The following is a 10377-nucleotide window of genomic DNA, read 5'->3' as shown; positions in this document are numbered from 1 at the left end:
GGGAGGACCCTGCTGGCCAGTCCCCACCCGCCCAAGGGCCTGGGCCCCTCGGTGGTTGATTGGGAGTTCCAGTCTGGTCAGAGGTGCTTTTCTTTTCTATTCTGCTTCCCTACCAAGGGCTTAGCTCACTGCTTACTCTGCAGAGGCCAGAGGAGGTGAGGCCATTTGAGGGGGCTCTCCGCATCCTCCCTGCTTGCTGGGGTCCCAGCTCTCGTCTGCCTCAGCGCTTCGGACGTCCGCCACCAGAGCGGTCCTTGACGCTGCCCCTGGTGCATCCCTCTGGGACCTCGGCCACTTCGGCTTGTTCATCTGTTCTTGGCTTTAGTTCCTTCCTCTTTTTCATTTCGAGGCAATCACAGACTTTGATTTGCCACCTCTATTTTACCAAAACACATCCAGTGTGTACGCACTTGTATATGTGGGGTGTGTGTGTATACGTGTGTGTGTGTTTCACACAACTGAGAAAACGGCTGATGTCCGTTGACCTGGAGCACCCAAAGTTGGGGTGACTCAGGGAGGGCCCTCGGGGTGCTTTAGCCACTGGGAACAGAGGAGATGACCACAGGATGTTTCAGGAAGCCTTTCTTTCCGCGGGGGTTGGACTGGGCTCCATAGGACTCAGACAGGAGGGCTCCAGCTCCCCTGCCAGTATTGTCCACGCCTTCTATTGTGCCATGGCCTTTCCTAAGGGTGAAAATAAGCATCTGTGAGCAGTAACAGGGAAGTCTGGTTTTGCAAAGACAAAGGAAAAGCAAGTCAAGAAAGAAGTAAAGATCATGGGAGTCAGGGAAACATAAAGAGAGTTTTCCTGTGTCTTGTCACTCCCTTGAGAAGTGAGGGCCTCAACCCACCCCTGGAATCCCACCTCAGTTCATCAACCTGACCCCTGACAAACCATTACGGGCGCTGAGGCACCAGCTCATGAGGCCCTGGCTGCTCCCCCAAGAGGATGCTTTATGATGTTTTAAAAAAAAAAAAATCCCTGGGCTCAACTTTTTGCCCAGGAGCTCCTAATGAAAACTAATTAACAAGGCTCAATATTTAGGTCTAGTTAGGAGATAAGCACACTGTACCGAGAGCTAAAGAATAAACTCGGAAACTCTCTCTTTCCTCATTGCACCCCCCCCCCATCAAATCTGCCCACAGCTCCACTGTTAGTCCTTCTTTTCCTTCTCAGAAATATGGTGGCATCTCTAAAATCAGGCTGATTTTGTTAGCATCATTTCTTCAAGCTCTGTTTCTCCCTTGCTCGGTAGGTCTGCCTCTTCTTGGGCCCCTTCAAGAAAGGAAACCTTGGTCCCCTCAGCGTTGAGGCGATGTCCTCTGAGCTCATTGTCACAGGTCTGTGGGATCCAAAATGAGAACTAAGAGGATTTAAATTCATCAGATGAGCCCCCACTGACCTTACCCAGCCCCAGAGTTTCTCATTTCTCCAACCTACTCTTACATTCTGTCTTCAGAAGGTTCCCCTTGCTCTGCAGGGTCAGCCTTGTCTAAACAGCTGGGAACCGGGGGTGCTGTGGGGGTCAGGCTCCCTCTCTCTTGGGAGAGACAACACTTCCTTATAGCCCAGGGGCTCCTCTATCTCTCCCACAACTCCCCCACTCCACTCCCCAGGCACAAAATCACCTAAGACACACGGGGGCCTAACCCATCCCCTCAATAGCCACAGCCCCTTTGAGTCTCAGGGAGGTTTGAAAGAATACAAATACCTGTCTGGTCCATGGTCCTGAGGGTGATTCCACCAGCCAAATGGCTTGTCCTGCCAGAGGCATCAGACCCTATCCCAACAGTAGCCTTATTCTTGGAGAGAAAAACCTATGGGTTCTTAAAAAGCACCGAATGACATCATTCTCTCCATTCTCCCTCTCCTTTCTCCCCCTCTCACAGGGTCACAGGGGCCGAATAAGAGGTTTTTGATGCTAATCTTGTCCAGCCCTCTAAATGGGCATAGACGCCCTGTATGCACCCACAGAGACTTCACTCACTGTGTTGATAAGCCAGATGGAGGAAGCTTTCTTCCTCTTTCCCTTTCTGCTCTGCTTCTTGCTCCTGGAGGTTGGGGGAGCTCTAATGAGCCCTGGACCCTGATGCTTCCAGACCGCAGCAAAATGTTCTTTCTCCATTATCTAGGAACATAGGGATGAAAAGGACGGCACTGTGCAAGCTCTGAGCCTTTGGGCTGGAAGAAAGGGTGTCAGGTCCCAAACTGAAGAAGGCTGGTCATATTCCTGCTCCCAGCTCCCAGCTGGGGAGGGAGTGCCCTAGCAGTCACTTGGCACATGTGATGGCATTGTCTTTGCCAAGGAAAGGGGCTTCTTTCTCAAATGGAGCCCTTTCAAGGCCTCTGTTGTGTGGTGACAGCAGCTTCGGGTGGTGGTCTTCAGGAAGGATGCACTCCTTGTGCAAGTTCACCTGATTTTCTTATCAAAATACTAAAATCTGTGATTTCTTTGCCAAACTAAAAAATATTAAAATAACATCACCAAATTTGGCATGGGGAAGGGGAGAAATCTATATTTGGAGAGTGTGAAGGGAAGAAGGCTCATTGCAATGAGATTCTCCTGATTCCCAGTGTAGACCAGAAAAATGGCCAGGAAAAATCTCAAGGGGCTCAGAGGAGATAAGGGAGCACCTCGGCATGAGGGGGAAGAGGGGGCTGCAGAGGGCAGACTAAGCCTCCGGGGGGCTGGACCTGCCTTAGAGGGACCAGTTAGTTCTGTTCATCTTGTCCTCAAACGTTGACTGGTTCCTAGATTCTGTCCGGCCACCTTCCTCGTGACGCACACACAGGTGTCCTGTAGGAAGTGAATCTAAATCAACAGGAGCTTTTTACGAGAGTCCAGACATATGTGAAATGGACAAAGATGGGAAATTGCTCAAGGTTAAAGTCTGATCACCATCTCCTCATCCGACACTGGCCACCAACATACACACATGACAGCCACACATGGAGCACAGAAACAGACACTCCGTCCAGATAAGCCACGTTCCGTTCTCATTCACAGCTCGACCTCCTGGACATGGAAATGGTGGTGGTCAGCCTGTTGCAGGCTACAAAACCATAAGCTCATAAGAGGACTGCCCCAGAGCACCCTAAATCAGTGTGTGCCTATCTCAGTTTCAAAACCTGTGAAAAGGCCACTCTGCCCACTCAGAGATCTTTTTTGAAGCCCCTCCCTGGGAAAAAGATGATGCTTAGTCTTATTTCCTAAAGTGGCAACCTAAGCCTCTTTTTTGCCCATCCTTAGCTATTTTAAAGGTTTCATTTCTTGCTCAAAACACTGCATCTTATGCTACTGGCCAAATATCAAAAGACAAGGGCACTGCCTTCATCTGCCTGCAGCTTTATTCCTCTGCCCACCTGGTTCTGTCTGCCTTACTTGACCCTCCTGGGCATCATCTGCTTCTTCCCCTCCTCCTGGGAAGGAGCTGTGCCTTCTTCCTCCCTGTACCCTTCCGTGCAGTGGCTGGCAGGACGAGGTTGGTATGTTCTGGAGCCAAAGGTCGGGAGTCCCTATAAATGGCAGCTCCTGAGGGCAGCAGACGGACACCGTAGGGGTTCCCCCTGCACACAGCCAGCCCCTTGTGTCAAGGGCTAAGAATAGACCAAATCGGAAATGAGCAGGCAGGACCTCAGGGGCTCCTGCCCTGGTTTGCCCCCATCCAATGCAGAACAATATGCAAACCCCAGTAGGAGATGCCTGCCCTTGCCAATCCCTAACAGCAATCACAAGACCCCCATACCGGAAACGGAAGTCTGCCAGGTCACTCACGCTCATCCAGGAGGTTCTCGTCCTAAAAATCCATCCTCAAACAAAAAACAAAGGAATAATTTCCTTTGGATACAGTGCCAAGTGGTCACCCAGTGAACCCCTCTTTAGAGGCAGCCTTTGGCCATTTGACATGGTGGATACAGACAGCTGGTCACCTAGCAGATGACCCCCCTTGGTCAGGTTCTCGGTCCTCCATATGGGTCTGGGGTCCTCGGGCCGGAGTGGGGCTGGGAGATTTGTTTCAGCTGTTGACCTCCAAGAAGCTCATCTTTTGACCCAGAAAGTTCAGGAAATGTCACAGGCTGATTCAGGGTCCCCACTGTGATCATGGATAACTCACTTCACCTCTCGGTGCCTTGGTTTCTCCATCTGTAAAGTGGAGAGGAAGAAGGCCGGCTTCTTTCTCTCCTGCTCAGGGATGCTGTGAGGATTCAGTCATTATTGCCTGGAGCGAAGGCATTGTATAAGGACCAGTGACGGTCTTGTTACTTGGGAAGTGAAACCGCAGAAAGGTAGCAGGTTGTCCAGATACAGAAGCTCCTGGAAGCCCCCAGGACGAGCAGCGTAGCTGGACAGGGTGAAGTCTCACAAACTTGTAGTTTTTAGATACTTCCCAGCACTGTGAACCCACACAACGGTATTCTGGTCAGGCGACTGGGGGTCCCCTGGCTCAAGCCAGCCACTTGTAATTCTGAAACCAAATGTCCTGATGTTAAGTTTTCCTAAATTATTGGAGATTGTGGGAAGGATCCATTTGAAAACCTGATGTTCACTGAGCTTTGGGCAGATAAGAGAATGGGTGAATTCGGAGACGATTTGGACACTTTTGAAGGTGGTTGAAAGCGCTTTAGGAAATGTCTCTCACTTTCGTTCTTCCTTATAATCTTTTTCAACGTTGAGGCTCATCTCATCAAATGGACTGGTCTTCTCTTTGCCTCTTTGCAGAATACAGAAGCAAAACTTTGTTTTTTTGCGGGGGGGGGGGGAAACCCTTCGGTCAAAATGTGGGTCCCAATGGCAGATTTTACTCATTCCCTGGTGTGCTTTGAATGGAGCCTGCAGGCAAAGATTCAGAGACAAACAGGGGTTGGTGGATATCACTAATAGTTTTTATCCAAATCCGGCTAGTTTTCCCCCCTCATCATTTGAATTGGCAATGCTTAGTTGAGTTTTTCTTTCCTTTTTTTCTTTTTTCTTTTCTTTTTACTATGGGGTGACTATTATCAATCCAACTATAAAGATACCCTTTGAGCAGGAAAATAAACCCATCCTAAGAACCTCCATGTACTTCTTAGGATCTACACCAGAGTGAGGGCAGGTGGGAGCAGTGGTCACTGACGCTCAGACTCCAGGAGGACCAGCTGCAACACAGATTTTCTATGGGCTCTGAGAACCTTCTGGGAGAGGAAAATTCTAGAAGCCTCACCCATTGTAGCTCAGTCAACCTGGCTCTGGTTCTGGTCCTTTCCTTGGAGTTCAGGTTGTATCCTGGTATAAAAATTCTCACCAAAAAAAAAAAAAAAAGGCACCACCCAAGCCTGTCCTACAGGCCCAGGTGCTACTGCAATCTTCCTGCTCTTTGTCAGCCCTAACAAGACCTCTTTCCCACCTGCTCTGACTCTGCTCTCAAGTAATATTATTGTTTTGACAGCACAAGGGACCAGATCACAGTTTGGAATTCAGTAATGACTTCTGTTTGATTTTTATATCTGATCATTCTGTGGATAGGCCAAATCGTGCTGGAATTCTTTCTTTCCACAAGTATTTCTGATGCTAACCAGATGAAGGAAAACCTGAGACGCCCGTTCTCAGCGGCACTCCTCTTTGGACGGGAATGGACGGCGGATGAACTGGATGCCGTATATGAATGAGGACTTCGAGGATTGGAGCCGTGGAAGAACAAAATGACTCAGTGGATGGGTAGGAAGAACGATCAAGAAGAGGTGGGCTCCCAGAAATTCGTGGAAAGAAAACAGTGGCCACCATCTGTCTAATCACTACTTCCTATGTGCTCTGGGGCAGAAATACCAAGGCATGTCCTTTTCCAATAGAGGAAATTGATTTTTAGGGAGTGACGTATTGAAGCGTTATTGTTCCAATAGAAGGTCGGAGAAAGCATCTACGGACACGAAAGGCACGCTTTCATGCACAGACCACGTCGTTGGAAGTAAAAAAACAGTAACAACAACCCAGGACTCCATCCTTCTGCAGACCTGAGTGAAGTCACTCTTGGGGCCAAATTCTTTTTCTGTAAAGTGAGAAGAGTATTACTCACCTCACAGGGGTGTTGTGAGGATAAAGTCATTAATGTCTAGGAAAGCACTTTGAGGATAAAGGTATCACTGTTGCCAAGTTTGCTTCCTATTTCAAATCCTTCTAAACGTTCACCGAGCACCTGCTGTGTGCCAGGTACCACACTGGGTGCTGCCGAGAGAGGGGAAGACATCTAGTTCCTCTTCTCTTTTGTGATTAACGGATATTTTAAAGCGATTATAAGAGGGCAGAATAACAGAGTTTTCTCTGTATGGGCCAAGAGAGATGTTCTCTGTCTTTCTGCCCCCCAAAAGGCTACCCTCCTTTTTTTTCCCCAAGTGTTTGGGCAAAAAGGGAGAGCTTTGAATCCTTTTGACTTCCATCAGAGAACGCTCTTCTGAGAAGCAAACAAATAATTGATTACTCTTCTTCCTTTGGGGGAAAATGAAGGCAGATCTCAGTGAGCGTGTCCTGCGACCAGCAGATGAGGGTCCATTGTTCTGCCATTGCTCCCGGCTCAGCTTGTTTGCCACCGCCTTCATCTCCTCTCTCCTGACCCAGAGAAGGGTTGCTTGTGCTGTGCTGGAATAGCTGGGTGCTCTCTGGTTAGTTTGTGTCCTTGGAGAGTCTGATACACTGCTGTTTGCTGGCAAGTCTTGGCTTCCAAAACAAGGGTCTGCACAGAAAAGAAAGCAGACATGTGACTGCCTTTTTTGTTTTTGTTTTTTTTTTCTGGTGGTGCCAGGGTGGGGGGATTTTCAGTTCCTTAGCTGCCTCCCGTAAGATGAAACTTAATTTTAAGTTCCTCATTTGTTTTTCCATGTACAGAGTTCTTCCTTTCCAAAACACACTCTAGGAATCAAGTTGGGATTCCGAAGTAGCCTAAAATATTGCCCATCTCAGATGATTTTTACAGCGCCATGCCGAAGGTTCACTAGTTTATACAAAGAGCCAAAGCCCCCCAACTGAGCTAAGCAGGTTGGAAATCCAAGCCCCACTTCGAAGCTTCCAGAAGTGCCCTGGGTCCTCTGTAGTGTTGGGAGTGCTCTTTCGGTATCACTGGGGCCGTCTCCCTAAATCCTCTGAAATCTTTGTGCCACAGAGAGATCATTGTCAGAGCTCAGAGGGGGTGTCCTCAGTGTCTCAGAACCAGAGTGAAACCATTGTTATTCTGGAAAGTATTAGATGATGCCAGTCTTTAGGGAAAGAAGAGAAGCCTTTTTTCTGCCTTTCAGAGGGAAGAGGACAAAGAGAAAGGGAAGGTTATATGGTTTGAAAAGTGGCTCTTTTGTTGCTGAGAAAAGGCATGACACTCAGCAGTCCACAGTGGTCCCCTCCGCCGTGGACACAGGATGGGGAGGCCCTATGTGAGTTCCTTCAGGAACCCAAGGTAGTACTGGGGAGAGAGGGTGTCAGGGTCCTGTCCTTCCAACCCAGGCCCTGAGGATGAGAGGTTGCAGCTGTGACACTGCTGAGCCTCAGATCACCCTTGGCCACCACTGTGCCCCTCTCTAGCCTGCGCTCAAGAGAGCTCCCGACCCTGGCATTGAGTCCAGAGGCCTTCCTTCCCTGAAGCCCGTCCTTAAGCACACACAGACTCTGGGTGGGGCTGCTGGTCAGAAACTCAGTCCCTTCAGGGCTCTCCCCACACCTTGCCTGGACGCCCCCATCGCTGCATGCTTCCGCCACCCCTGCAGGACTCCAAGCTGAGGCCCAGACTCTCCTCTGGCCCAGCCTTCCTGGGGTTAAGGACAGGCTCTCTTTCCTCCTTCACTTAAATACGTATGTCTTTAAAACGCATGGCCCTGGGTCCCAGTGGAGACTTGAGAAACGGGGTGGGAGTCGGGGAGAAAGGGGCTGATAACTCTGGAGGCCAACTTGAGCTCTCAAGGGAAAGTGCAAGTTTTCTTGTCCCCTAGGCTGTCTAGGGCATTGTCTCATCAAAACAGCAGAAAGGTCTGTGCACATGATGACTCGTAGCTTGGTGGGGTCCCCTCCAGCCTCACAGGGGAGGCTAACTTCCTAGTTACTGAGGGCTTCGTTTTTACTTGTTTGGAATTATAGTGATTATGAAATGCTCGAGAGAGAGAAAGAGGACACATAAGCTGGGAGGTGATCTGACCTGATCTGAGATTTTGAGATTATGGTGGATTGGTCAGAAATGAGGAGCCTGATTGAAGTCCATGATCACCTAACTGCGTCATCAGCTTCTTAAACACATCGAGACACACGAACATGCCAATCTTGGGCGTGTGTATGTACACGTGTGTGTATATATACAGACGTGTATGTCTTTGTATATATATGCACACACGTGTGTGCACAAACACATATGTATTTGTGTGTATCTTTTTCTTAAAGGGCTTAAAACGTTGCTGAAATGAAGTATTTTGATGTTAGGTCTCTTGCTGGACTTGAAATAGACCTTGCCCAGATGGACTTTTGTTTCTCCCTGACCGGGGCCATGCTGGGCTCCCCTGAGCCGTAGTGTTCCTGCATCTCTTCCCCCCGGGATGGGAAGCAGGTCTGCAAGGCAACCAGAGACTCATACCACAGCTGACTAAGTAGCTCCCTGCTTTCTAAAAAGTAGATCATGCCTAGAAACTCTGACTGTTAGCATGGTGGCCATCAGAGCAGGAAAGAGAGGGACACACAGGGGGACAGGGAAGACAGGAAGTTACTGCTTGGAGTCCAGTCAGCATTAGATGTCCTTTGGTGCCAGGGACTCTGACCACGGAAACTCAGACCCCTGGGTTTGGCCGGGCAGTATGAGTATCTGCAAATGGCATGAAGCTACCTCGTGAGGCCCACAGGGACTCGGGGAATGTGACTCCCTTCCTGGTGACTCGAACAGACAGAGACATTTCAGGGCAATCCCCTTTAGGAGGCAGAACTGACTTCAGAGCAGGGCCACCACATTCCTCCCCAGCGCAGTGATGGTCACAAGTCTGGGGACAGAGCTGAGAAGAATCAGGTGTGCATGGTGTAGAAAAGGGACAGGATGCACGCGACCCAAAGTGCCAGGCTGTCTGGTTATGCTGGAGGGGTCCTTCCACAGAGCGGAGAAGAACTTTGAGGGAGTTACCTGGAGAGGAGAGATACTACACTTGTGCTTTGAGTCACAAACCTCTCTTGCCCTGCTTCCTGTTCTTTGGTTTCTGCTCTGACCAGAATTGCGCAGGAAGTGAGGGATGGAGCTGTGAACTGAGAATGTTTGGGATCCAGACAGGAGCTGGCTCTCTGACCCATGTCAGGTAGGAGAGAACCACGGGGTCTGGACAAGACCCCTGGAAAACTTTCCAAGCTCACTCCAGAAGAGCAGCTTTTGGGGTGCACATCTCCCGACCCTGGGTGGTGTGGCACGAAGCCCGCTGCTGCAGACTGCCGCCTCGGGAGCACACAGGACCCTTCCTCCCCCCATTTTCAGGTCCCTTTCTTCCCAGCGCCAGTCCCCAGCCTATAATAGCTCTGTTATCTCTTCCCTGAATGGACTCCTGTGACCAGACACATCAGCAGGAAGCCCGTTTCCTACTGGTGTCACAGGAAAGCGGCTCCTTGGGGTATAAAGAGGGAAATGCAGAGGTGGGACCTGGCAGATGGGAATACAGCCATGGATGGACTCAGGTGGCTTTTTAAAAAAAACAACAAAAAATGTGCACAATTGAAGCAAATATATGAGCAGGAAAGGAATGGAAGGGAGAGAGGGAGAAAAGGCAGGAGGAAGGGAAGACAGGAAAGAAAGAGGGAAAAAAAGAAAGAAGGGCAAAAAGAGGAAAAAAGAAAAATAGGCTCCCATCAAGTTTCTGCCATTTCTCGGCATCTGCAAGTAGTCACTGTGGTTTGCCAGCAGGTAGAGCTTCTCGGCATTCCTAATCCCATTGTCTGCCCAGGAAAGGCCACGCAGTCCTAGCTCTGGCCTCACTGACCTTACCCTGCAGGGATGTGGGGGGCACTTCCACGCTCACTCAGTCACTGGCTCTCCCAGTGCATCTGCCTGCAGGGTCAGAAGGCTGGAATCCAGTCTCTCTTCCCCAGATAATGGTTAATTTCTAGGATGTTCTCTTATCATTTGTTCAGTTTCTCTTGGATACTTTTCTATCAGTCATTCTTCCCATTTTAACCCCGGTGAAACTTCCTAACTGGCTCTTTAAAGAGCAGAACTATTGTAAATTCTCAGGTAAATCAAAGCTTAGAGGGCATAAAATTTGTAATTTCCCCTAAAGGGCTAACAAAATATTTTCTTGGTTACTCTTGAGTGTGAGCGGTGTCTGAGAAGCTGGTTGGGAGGTATCTTGGAGGATCTAAAGGAAGCTAAAGAGTCTAAAGGATCTAAAGGATCTAAAGAGTC

This window comes from Bos javanicus, chromosome 8 (genome assembly GCF_032452875.1).
Source record: "Bos javanicus breed banteng chromosome 8, ARS-OSU_banteng_1.0, whole genome shotgun sequence".
Lineage (NCBI taxonomy): Eukaryota > Metazoa > Chordata > Mammalia > Artiodactyla > Bovidae > Bos > Bos javanicus.
The sequence above is the reverse complement of the archived record's forward strand: the minus strand, read 5'-3'. Positions refer to the sequence as shown.